The 11,152-nt window shown below is 34.6% G+C and overlaps 1 long non-coding RNA gene across 6 annotated transcripts; it reads right to left on the bottom strand.

Moving 5' to 3' along the window:
- Positions 1 to 2,166: 2,166 nt before the first annotated feature.
- LOC107774724 (uncharacterized) lies at positions 2,167 to 10,249 on the bottom strand. 6 transcript variants are annotated; one of them, XR_001645574.2, is made up of 5 exons: positions 9,933 to 10,249; positions 9,391 to 9,498; positions 8,800 to 8,895; positions 8,437 to 8,716; positions 2,167 to 2,651 (listed from the first exon to the last, which is right to left on the bottom strand). It is a non-coding gene; the product is annotated as an uncharacterized LOC107774724 (long non-coding RNA). The 6 variants fall into 6 exon arrangements; XR_001645576.2 differs by having other exon boundaries at positions 2,167 to 2,629; XR_001645575.2 differs by lacking the exon at positions 2,167 to 2,651 and adding an exon at positions 2,658 to 8,329.
- Between the last annotated feature and the right edge of the window lie 903 nt (positions 10,250 to 11,152).

Raw genomic sequence — 11,152 nt, 5'->3', positions numbered from 1 at the left:
AAGTATTCTAGAAGAACTAAATCATCTTTTACTCGATGCTCTTATTCGTTTCCGACACGAAGCAAGAAGTCACTGAAGTTGGATCTGTCCTTACTTTTATAGTATTTCTTGTCATTTGAATATTTTTCATTTGAGGTCATAAGTATAATTTTGGCAAGCTAGCTTTTACAGTTTCTGCTTTGGTCAATTTTGGAACTACTAATCGTACTTGACAGAAATCACCTCCCAAACTATTACTTTTCCACCAAACGGTTCATCGATATCCAACATATCTCTAAAACTCTAGGTGATTGTTTCGATCGTTTGATGCTTAGCCAAAAGCGATTCATCCCATAATATCACTTTTGCTTTCCTTATAAATTTAGCACTATTGCTCTGATTTGATATATTTATGATGGTTATTTCAGTTATTTGAAGAAGTATATCAAATTTAAAATGGGTTGTACGACCTCATAATAAAATCATTGTTGCTACACCACTTGTTCTTATTGCTAACAATATCATGCCCCTTGATCAGATATTTGCAAGTAATGCATGACATAGAAATATTTTTCGATTCCGCCGGAGGCATATACAAAGGATAATCTCGCTATACCAGAGTCGATCTTTTATAATATAGTCTTGAAAGCTTATTCTTGTTCAGTATTTAGCTTTGATTGTTCTTTTTCAAACACTTGTACGACCTTCTTAATATTATACTAATCTTTTTTACTTTGTGATCTATTTTTTTAAAATCTATAACACTCTATTTATGGAATAAATTTATGTACCCTAAGATGTTTTTTAATTGAAAAATAATTTTACTCATATGATGAATTTAAAAATAATTTAATTGGATTCTCTCGCTAAATAATTAATGGAAAGATTTGATTATTTTGTTTTAACATAAAATATAATTTATTTTCTATTGATTTAGATTCTTAATATTAGTTCATCTCATTTTCTGAATATTTAATCGTGATTATAATTTTATCTACCATAAATTTTATTTTTAAAGAGTAAAAAGATCGATAACATTCCACTTCGATATTTATGTTTGCAAAATTATTAATGGTATTGGCTCTTACCAATGTTTTTCTTTTTTTTCTCACACATATATTCTTAAAAGTTGTTCTTTAATAATTGGGTATATCTTTCTATACTAAACAAGAAATTAATAATAAAAAAAATATCATTTGAGTAGGAAAACAGTTCAGATATAATATAATAATATATTATCGTGAGAATATTTTCTCAATTTCAATACTTTATGCAATCCGTTTAGCATTAAATTTTTTTGGTATTGAATATTATCGAGTGGTAATGTATTACCAATATGGAGAATTCTTATGAAATTGATTTTATTAAACCTTCCTACATATTTTTAATAAGAGTTCAATAGACAAGATTGTATTAATTTTAAAATTTTATATATTAAAAAAATTAACAGAGAAGTTATTGTAGTCCAAAAAATAAGTTATTACAGCTATGTCATTTCCTTATGAGTTATCTGTTTAATATTTTAGATATTTTGATTTATCAATATTATATTCGTGCTTTTATAATCATATATGAGCTCTCTGTTTTTAAATAGATTTGGACAATATAATATATTTTTTTAAAAATTAAATTAGTAATAGGAATTTTTTAAGAAGTATATCCTAAAAGTAATAGGATTACAAGGCTAATGTCTAGAATTCTGATTATATCCTTTTATTATGAGTTATTATGCTTAATATTAAAAGGTTATTTTTGTAATCCAACATTTTATTAATGCTTTTATAATAATATAGATTTATTGTGATATATTGTAACAATATAAAAAATTATTAAGTTTTGCGAATTTTTCTCAATAAGATATTTTTTAACTTTTAAATAATTATCTTTTTTTAGGTCAGAACTTAAAGAAAAAATATAAAATTATATTTTTAAAAATGATGGGCTGGCCCGTGGGGGCCCGCGGTCCCACATAGGGCTGGGGTAGGCTGACCATTATAAGGCTCATCAAAATGGTGGGCTAGCCCAGCCCAGCCCGTCAATTGCTAAAGCCCACGTGGGCTGGGCTGGGCTAGCCCAACCCGGCCCATATTGACAGCTCCATGAATAAAAAAATATAGTCGAGTAATAGTATGAAAAATGATGCATTAAGTAACATAAATGGCAATAAAATATAAATAAAGGAAGAGATTCACTCAATCTTGAGTAGGGCAGATCCTCTTTCATTTGATAAAGAAGAATGATAAACCGATGCAAGAATCTTAAGACCCTTTTCGGGTCCGGTGAAGGGTGTGGGATCACATATCCTATAATCTCTTTAGAGAGGTGTGTTAACATATTTTTTAGGGAGAGGTAGAGATAACTCCTTTGGGAAGTCCCCTCTTCCTATTTATAAGGGGTATCCCTAAAAAATCCTAAAATTGTACAATTAGATGGAATATCCAGTAGAATATTTCCTTTGAGGATTCCAAAGCAAACTAATTGTTACATCTATAGATCACTGCCCCACCTCGGTCTTATTGATCACTGCCCGACCTCGGCCTTATTGATCACTGCCCGACCTCGGCCTTATTGATCACTACCCGACCTCGGCCTTATAATCACTGTCCGACCTCGGCCTTATTGATCATTGCTCGACCTCGGCCAATTGTCTCTGCATGTCGAATTTCTTTGATCTAATTTTAACCCATACAGTTAGTTCAAAAAACTATAAATAAGTATAAAAATAATAATATAGATGTGCCTCATCCCAACAAAAATAATAGTCAAAACAATCCATTATATGCTTACTTATAAGCATAAGTAACTTGAGTTGAAAAAAATAAAATTTCTACATTGAGAAACAAAAAGTATGACTAACCTACAATTTAAACTTTGAAATTGCTGTTATGGAGAAGAATGGAGCTTTCTTTGATTTGCCAAAAAAAAAAATTGATTATTCGTTGCTTTTACGAGATAGTAGCAAATTAGCAGACAAGATAAAGAATTGAGAAAGATCATAAATTGGGGCTTCTAGCAATAAATAAAGGTCTTGACTTTTAAATGTACACTCTGTTTGGATCATTGTTACCCATCGTTTTATAACGTATCGTATTGTATTCTATCGTTTTATGAATATAATGTTTAGATAGATTGTATTGTTTGTTGTTGTCAAATAACATTTTGCTGTTTGGTTTAACGGTATCATGATGTACTGTAACTGATAAGTTTACTAAAATACCCTCAATTATTTTAAATATTATCAAGAATTACACATAAAGTCATTAGAATTAGAATTATGAAAGCCACAATGAGGTACAATATGGTAGGGAAGAAAAGTACTTATTTAGGGATCGATTGGTATGGGATAAGGGATAATTAATTTCGAGATTAAATTTGAGATGAATTTATTCTATGTTTGACTGAGATAAAATCGTTCTATAATTAATTTTGGGATTAGTTATCCTGAAATTATGATATATTTTTTTATTATTTTTATGAGAGGCCGAGATAACTAATCCTAGAATAATTAATTATGTGATAACTTGTTTCCCAATCAAACAAATCTAGAGTAATTTTTACACAAGGCAGAATAGTTAAAGACCCCAATGAACTTGACCCTTTTTAATGAGTGTACGCCTTAACTATACGTGATTTTAGCTACCCCTACGCTTAATTTTTCGGATATTATTATCCACCTATCCTACCACATGACATTGAAAGTTGTTTCAAATGACTGAGTGCGGGTGAGAGTGTATTTTTTTTTTGCCACATCAGTTTAACATTTCCCTTTCCCAATCCTTTCCCATCCCCTAACGCTAATAAATTAATTTTTCCCCAAAAATTAAGACCCCAATGGTAACAATCCCCATTCTCACCCCTATTTATTCTCTTATTTCTAATTCTTCGCCATTTTCTTTCTTCTCACTTTCTTCCTTCGTTATTCCAATTCCATGAAAGCCATTTTTGGCTCTTATTTTTGCCCAAATAACAATCATTCTTTTACTTGGAAGAAACAAGATAAAAGTTTTTTGTAGCCGTGGCAAGCCGGCTCTTTAAAATTTGCATGGACTACTGCAAAATTCTGGAGAACGATTTTTTAGATGTAGTCTTTATTCGGCGGGAAATTCTTATCGATTTTTTCAGCAGTATGAACCTCTATTTCGGAGCGAGCAAACATTGTTATTCTCATAACCTTAAACTATTTTTCAAAATATATTCAAACTCTAGTCACAAATCAAAGGAAAAATTTGATTATACATCATACTAACAGAAAAAGGCGCACATACCTTCAAATGTGGAGTGAAAAGTAGAAAATTTGGCGAGAAAATCAAAGAAACCCAGTAGCCTTTAGCTCCTTCACAGTCGGCTCTAATTTACCCTAAAGCAAGATGATCTAAAACTTAGCAGACCTCAACGGAGAACCCAATCTACTCCCAAAATCAAGCTCAAGCGCTCACAATTGTCCCAGCGTTGATGGAAGTGAAGTGGTGAGAAACCCTAGGTTTTCTATGTGTTATCGACCAAATGAAACTGATGGTCGATTGTGGAAATGAGTTAAACTTGAGGGGTTAATTGTGAAGGCGGGTCGGATATTTTAACAAGGTACTCAAATTATTTCCCCGTGTATAGCCACATCGACAAATATTTCAATGTCTACAACGTGTGTATTCACAATATAAAGATTTAATAGGTTACATGAGTAATAATATCCGAAAAATTAAATATAGGTATAATTAAAATCACATATAATTAAGGTACACGCTCATTAAAAATGATCAAAGTTCATAGGGGTCTTTTAAATATTCTGCCTTTACACAATGGAGTGGACGATTGGGAGAATTCCACAAGACTTGACCACAGGAGAGTGGAGCCAATTTGGGGAGTAAATTCTCACGTGGATGACGCGTGGCTTTCGACATAAAAGTACTACTCCAATGCAGCTCCTCCTTCAGTCCCCCTCCATCCATTATAACGAAGCTACCCATCCTCCATCCATCCATTACACACATATAACATACATAGTGTTTTCTTCCCTCAGGAAATCTCAATCTTCTAACTACCATTGTCTAAATCTCTACTCCCTTTTTTTTCACACCATTGTTCTCGATTCTTGAAACTCCAAACCCACAGAAGGACAACAATGAAGTAAAAAAATCACCTTTTTCCCCTTTTTACTCACCTAGCCCCGCTCGTTATTTTCTATCCAAGAAATCTCCTGCCCGTCAGTCTTCTGGTTCTAAGAGTGGTAATTCTACTCCGGCGAGGTTATTTAAACGCCCTTTTCCTCCTCCTTCTCCGGCAAAACACATAAAGGCTTTGCTTTTAAGGCTGCACGGTAGTGTGAAGCCTAATGCTGCTGCTATTCCTGAAGGAGAGGAAACTGAAGGTGCTAACTTGGATAAAAGTTTTGGGTTTTCTAAGCAGTTTAAGAGTAAATATGAGGTTGGAGATGAAGTGGGTAGAGGCCATTTTGGGTATACTTGTTCTGCTATTGCTAAGAAAGGTGAACTTAAGACAAGTTGCTGTTAAGGTCATTCCAAACGCCAAGGTTACTCCTTTCTCTCTTTCTTGTTCCTTATGATTATACTGCATTGATTTATATGTATGTGTTTTGAATAATTTACATGTCTGATCCTTGAAGTTTATGTTGAGAAAAGTTGGGTTTTTTAGGAATTTATTTCCTTTGATTAAAATTGTGTTGGGTTTAAGTTTTGTTCTATCTGTTTCTCTGCCTCTCTTCTTTGTGGGGGTGGGATGAGTAGATCATCCTCTTGCTCCCTTAATTCTCTCACCGCCGACATGTATTTTATTTCTTTAGTTTATTCTCCCTATCTTGTGAATTTGAGGTTTTTTTTAACTTAAAACTGTTGTGATTCAAAATCAAAGCTCAAGATTCTCAAGATATTGTCTCATGCAAAAAAAAAAAAAAAAAAAAAAAAAACATAAAGGGTCCAGCTAGCTCATTCTATCCTTTCCAGATTTGAGAATTTAATTTGTGGTGCCAAGTTAAAAAAACCTATTCAATAGTAAATTGTAGTTTTATCTGCTTTGTATATTCTATCACATGAGCTGCACCGTTATATAACAGCCTATTAGTTCTTACTTCCGTAATTTCATAACTATTTGCATCATCATAGAATGTGTTATTAGTTCTACCCTCCATTCCGACATAGACCAGTAGAATTCAATGATATCCTTCAATCAAATCTTCAGTGTGGTGTAAATAAGCAAAAGCCCACTCTGGTTATAGCTATTGATAAAAGCTAATAGAATCTAGCATTTGATCCATACTATTTATATTTTGTACCAAAGTACGGGAAAAAATCAAGGAAAGATCAAAATGATGTTCTACTCATTTGAAAGCATTTTCTGTTTCTTTCAAAAACAAACCAACAGTGTGAAGTATAAGAAGAACCACAAACATGCTACTGTGGGACATATTTAGATCCCTATAATTGTAACGACCCGATCGGTCGTTTTGAGCTCTAGCGCGTCGTTTAACAGTTTGAGGCCATGAGCAGCTTCACTTCAGGTATTATGACTTGTACGCATGGTCGGAATTGAATTCCGGGGAATTCGGAGTTGATTTGGAAAAGGGAATTCTCATTTCGAAAGCTTTAAGTTGAAAGAATTGACTAAGATTGGATTTCAAAGTAAACGACCTCGGAATCGGGATCTGAAGGTTCTAGTAGGTTCGTATGATGATTTCGGACTTGGGCGTATTCCCGGATCGGGTTTTGGATGACCCGGGAGCGTTTTGGCGCCTATTGTGGAAGTTAGCATTTTGGAAGAAATTTCATAAGTTTGGGTTGAAGTGCATTTCAGTGTTATCGATGTCCGTTTGGGATTCCGAGTCTGGGAGTAGCTCTGTATGGTGATTCTGGAGTTGGGAGCGCGATCAGAAGGGAGTTCGGAGGTCCGTAGGTTATTTTGGAGTCATTTGGCTAAAGATAGAAATTTGAAGGTTTTTGAGAAGTTTGACCGGAAGTGGACTTTTTGATGTCGGGGTTGGAATTCGATTCCGAAAGTTGGAGTAGATCCATAATGTCGAACATGACTTGTGTGCAAAATTTGAGGTCAATCGGACGTGATTTGCTAGGTTTAAACTTCGAAAGTAGAAGTTTGAAGTTCTAAAGTTCATAAAGCTTGGATTTTTGGATTGGAGGTCGATTCGTGATTTTAGCGTTGTTTGATATGATTTGAGGCCTAGAGCAAGTCCGTAATGTGTTTTGGGACTAGTTGGTATGATTGGTTGGGGTCCCGGGGGCCTCGGGTGGATTCCGGGTGGTTAACGGATTGAAATTAGAATTTTGGAGAAGGCTGAAGTTGCTGGTTGCTGGTGTAACCGCACCTGCGAGGCTAGGGCCGCAGGTGCGGAGCCGCAGGAGCGGTCGTCGTGCCGCAGAAGCGGTTAGAAGTGAAGGGCTCAGAGGCCGCAGGTGCGAAGGAAATCTCGCACCTACGAGATCGCAGATGCGGCCGGTGCGGTGCAGAAGCTGGCAATTGTTCGTATTCACAGTACATTTGTGTTCTAGGAGTTGTTGGAGGCTTAAGTTTTTTAATACCACAATGCCAACCATTTTGTTCGTACGGGAACAATAATGGATATTGTAATGGTTCATAACAGCCGTAATAATAATTTACCAGCTGGCTTCTATCGCTTTTGTGTAAATTCGAATATGTGGAGTAGGGATACAATTATTGGTATCTTGTTCTACCCATATCCCTGCCACTTCTGATGTAGGTGGGAGGTTATATATCCGTTGATCTAAACCAGCGTCAAACTTAAGCGCAATATAAAAATCTGATAATTGTGGGATATTTATTAAGGATTTTAAAAATATAGAGTAAGGATTGATTTTTAATATTTCCATCAAACTTTTCACAGTACACTCGTTCAATTTATCGGAACATGTCATTCGATTTCTCATTTCATTTTCACTATCAAAGAAATATAATTGTAGGTTTCTTCTTTTTTCATTACTTGGTATCAAGTCATTTATGAAATGATACATCTGTCCTTGAACACGAAAGGTGTAAATATCTTTGTTTCTCTTCGCCAATTTTCTATCATATGTTACACCCAAGGATGTGAATGCAAACATATTATTGTATGTTCTTATGTAGGTTCGAAAATGCTTTGATTCCTCAGTATTTCCTAGATATAGATTTCTTAACTTTGTTGGTATTTGGTGTGAACTTAGCTTAACAGTGCCATTGCGATAACAGAATGCGGGCGACTCGTATTCAAATTTTTTGGCTTCGCAAAATTTACATTTGGGAGCTGTCTTTAACATAATATATTCAGGTGACACTTGGGTTGTTACTGATACTTTGTTATATTGTTCATGATTTGTATTAGATGTTGATCCTGTCATATAATAACAACGAGTGTAAGTATATCATTCTGATGGTAATTATTACACACATGTATTTATAATTGCATACCACCAAGAAATGATAATCTAGTTATCTAACCTGTTTCGTATAGAATTGGATATCCCATGAAAGGAGCACATTGCTCGCTTGAACTATTAGCAATCATAGAGGATGATACGTCAGCAGAACTATTAATAAGTGAGGAGGCAGCAAGTTGTCGCCTGCTTGTTTGAGCCTTGTTTGCTCGTGCTCGTGTTAGGAGGGCCTCTTTTTATCAGATTGCATCATTTTATACAGTTCGTGTCGCCTAGCCTTCTTGTCGGCATGTATTTTTTTGAAGTTTTCATTTTTATTCGACATTTCAGTCGACGCCTATTCCCTGAATGTGAATATATGTTCAACATCGCTAATATGTATATATAGTAATATTTTCAAAAGAACCTAGGCAAAAACTCACAATACCTATATGTAAATGATGAGAGCTAAGAAATTTAGCTTTCGGTTGGAACGGTACTGGATAACAGAAGTACACCGCAACCACACAATGGAACGCAACAACTGCAATAAGAGAAATAATAAATTGACATATGGTGAAAGGTCAAAAAGCAAAGAGCAAAAGCAATCACTCAGAGACTCACTTCTTTATCAGAAATGAACCAAAAGATGGCAATCTAAAAAAGATTCACTCATTCAATTGCAAAATGGCTACGACAAACTTGCCTCATCAATTGCTCATAGAAGGGGATCTTCTGAAAAATGATCCTAGTGGTGTTTATTTATCGTCCACCAACAATCAGCAGTTTTCTTAGTTTAGCCTTAGTTTTTTGTTCCATATTATCGAAATTGCTACACATTAAGAAAACTATATGTGTTTATTTCTTTTAATCATTTAGCCCATGTGAACTTCCACTCATTAGTGTAATTAAAAGGGTTGTACCTCAAATTTGCCAATCAGCGGTCTGAAAACTCCAAACCTATTTACACCCGGGACAAATCACTCTGAGCATTTACTTGGTTCGGCTAAAATATTTTAGAAAATTCTCAAAGTGTTACCTTTCTCAGAATTGAAGCTTCAACAGAGGAGTTATTTTTCCCCCAAAATGGAGCTTACTTCGATGGTACCAGCAGGCAGCAGGAGAAATTCATTACCTGAAAATCAAACTAAATGGAGGGTAAAACTTAATTTTCCTCCTACTGTGACTAAGAGCTAAGGAGGCAATAAAAGAAAAAATACGCACAAGTATAAACAAATTGAAGTTTGTTAACCCACAGGAACAGCGAAATCCATAATAGGAGGAAAAGAAGAAAGAGCGAAAACAATTATCTTATACAAAATTGCGGAAGAATCTAAGAAAATACAACTGGATCTAGCGAAAAAAGGAGGGAGACGGAGAAGACTGTAGAAATCGGAAGAAGGAAAAGAGCTACATAAAGATGCAAAATTTGGTCCAACTAAAAAGTAAAATTAAACAAAAAAAAGTTGCCTTCAAGAACGTTCTAAAATATAGGATAATCATATAGACAAAATTTCTAAATTACAACCAGAGAAAAACATTTATCCATAAATAATATTAAGGTTATTGTGGTTGCGTTACCTCAATTAAATCCCAAGCAACGATTACGGCAATTCCTTGATAGCATGATTTGGTAGCGAGCAAAAGCTTTAAGTCTTGAAGGATGAAGGTGGGTTTGTGCCCGAGATCGAAGAACCGGCGCGCCGAGAGCTAGCAATGAAGCAGTATGATACTGAAAAAAGGAACGAATTAAACATCCGGTGGTAGTCAGGGTTAAGATTTGGAATTATCGATATACAGTATATGTTTCTTTCTTTACTATCAGAGTGTGCTAGCCTCAACTTTGAGGCGAAGCTAGAAGGCCAGATATGAGTTAAGTTAAACCTAGACGCTTTAGCTCAAACAATATAATGTGTTAAATTTTTTATTAAGTACTCTTAATATTAAATGTTTAATTTAATTATTAATACTCAATGTCGTTCTAAAATTTATCTTTAAAGTTGAAATTTTGGTTTCGCTGCTGCGCATATTTTACCATTCTAATCTAAATTGATCCTTCCATGTTGGGCCCGTGTGTATTACCATTCTAATTTTCCATGTTGGGCCCGTGCATCGCACGGACAACACTATCTAGTACGATATAGAAATGAGAGTTGGGTGGGACGAACATGTTGTTGTATTAGATTACATGTGTTATAAAATAAAGACTATAAAGTAAAGACAAGTATAGAAAGAAACTGATATATTATTCGAATTCAAACTGATGTACATAATGAACTGAAATCTCTTCTATTTATAGAAGAACGGAAGCTGCTGCGTAAGTTGCTACTATATCAGATATGGATAATCTTCTACTGAGAGCAATGTTTATCCATAACGGAATACTGAAAGGATAAGCTTATTATACCCGATATGGATAATCTTCTACCGGGGGTAATGTTTATCCATAACTGCGTACTGAAAGTATAAGCTTATTATACCCGGTATAGATAATCTTCTACCGGGGGTAATGTTTATCCATAACTGGGTACTGAAAGTATAAGCTTATTATACCCGGTATGGATAATCTTCTACCGGGGATAATATTTATCCATAACTGGGTACTGAAAGGATAAGCTTATTATACCCGGTATGGATAATCTTCTACCGGGGGTAATGTTTATCCATAACCGGGTATCGAAGTGATAAGCTTCTTCAGGAAGCTTATTTCCAATAGAGTACTTAAATAGATAAACATATTTACGGTGGAGTCCCATATGGATAAGCTTCTTCAGGAAGCTTATTTACAACGGAGTACTAAA

This window comes from Nicotiana tabacum, chromosome 20 (genome assembly GCF_000715075.1).
Source record: "Nicotiana tabacum cultivar K326 chromosome 20, ASM71507v2, whole genome shotgun sequence".
Classification (NCBI taxonomy): Eukaryota; Viridiplantae; Streptophyta; class Magnoliopsida; order Solanales; family Solanaceae; genus Nicotiana; species Nicotiana tabacum.
The sequence above is the reverse complement of the archived record's forward strand: the minus strand, read 5'-3'. Positions and strand labels throughout refer to the sequence as shown.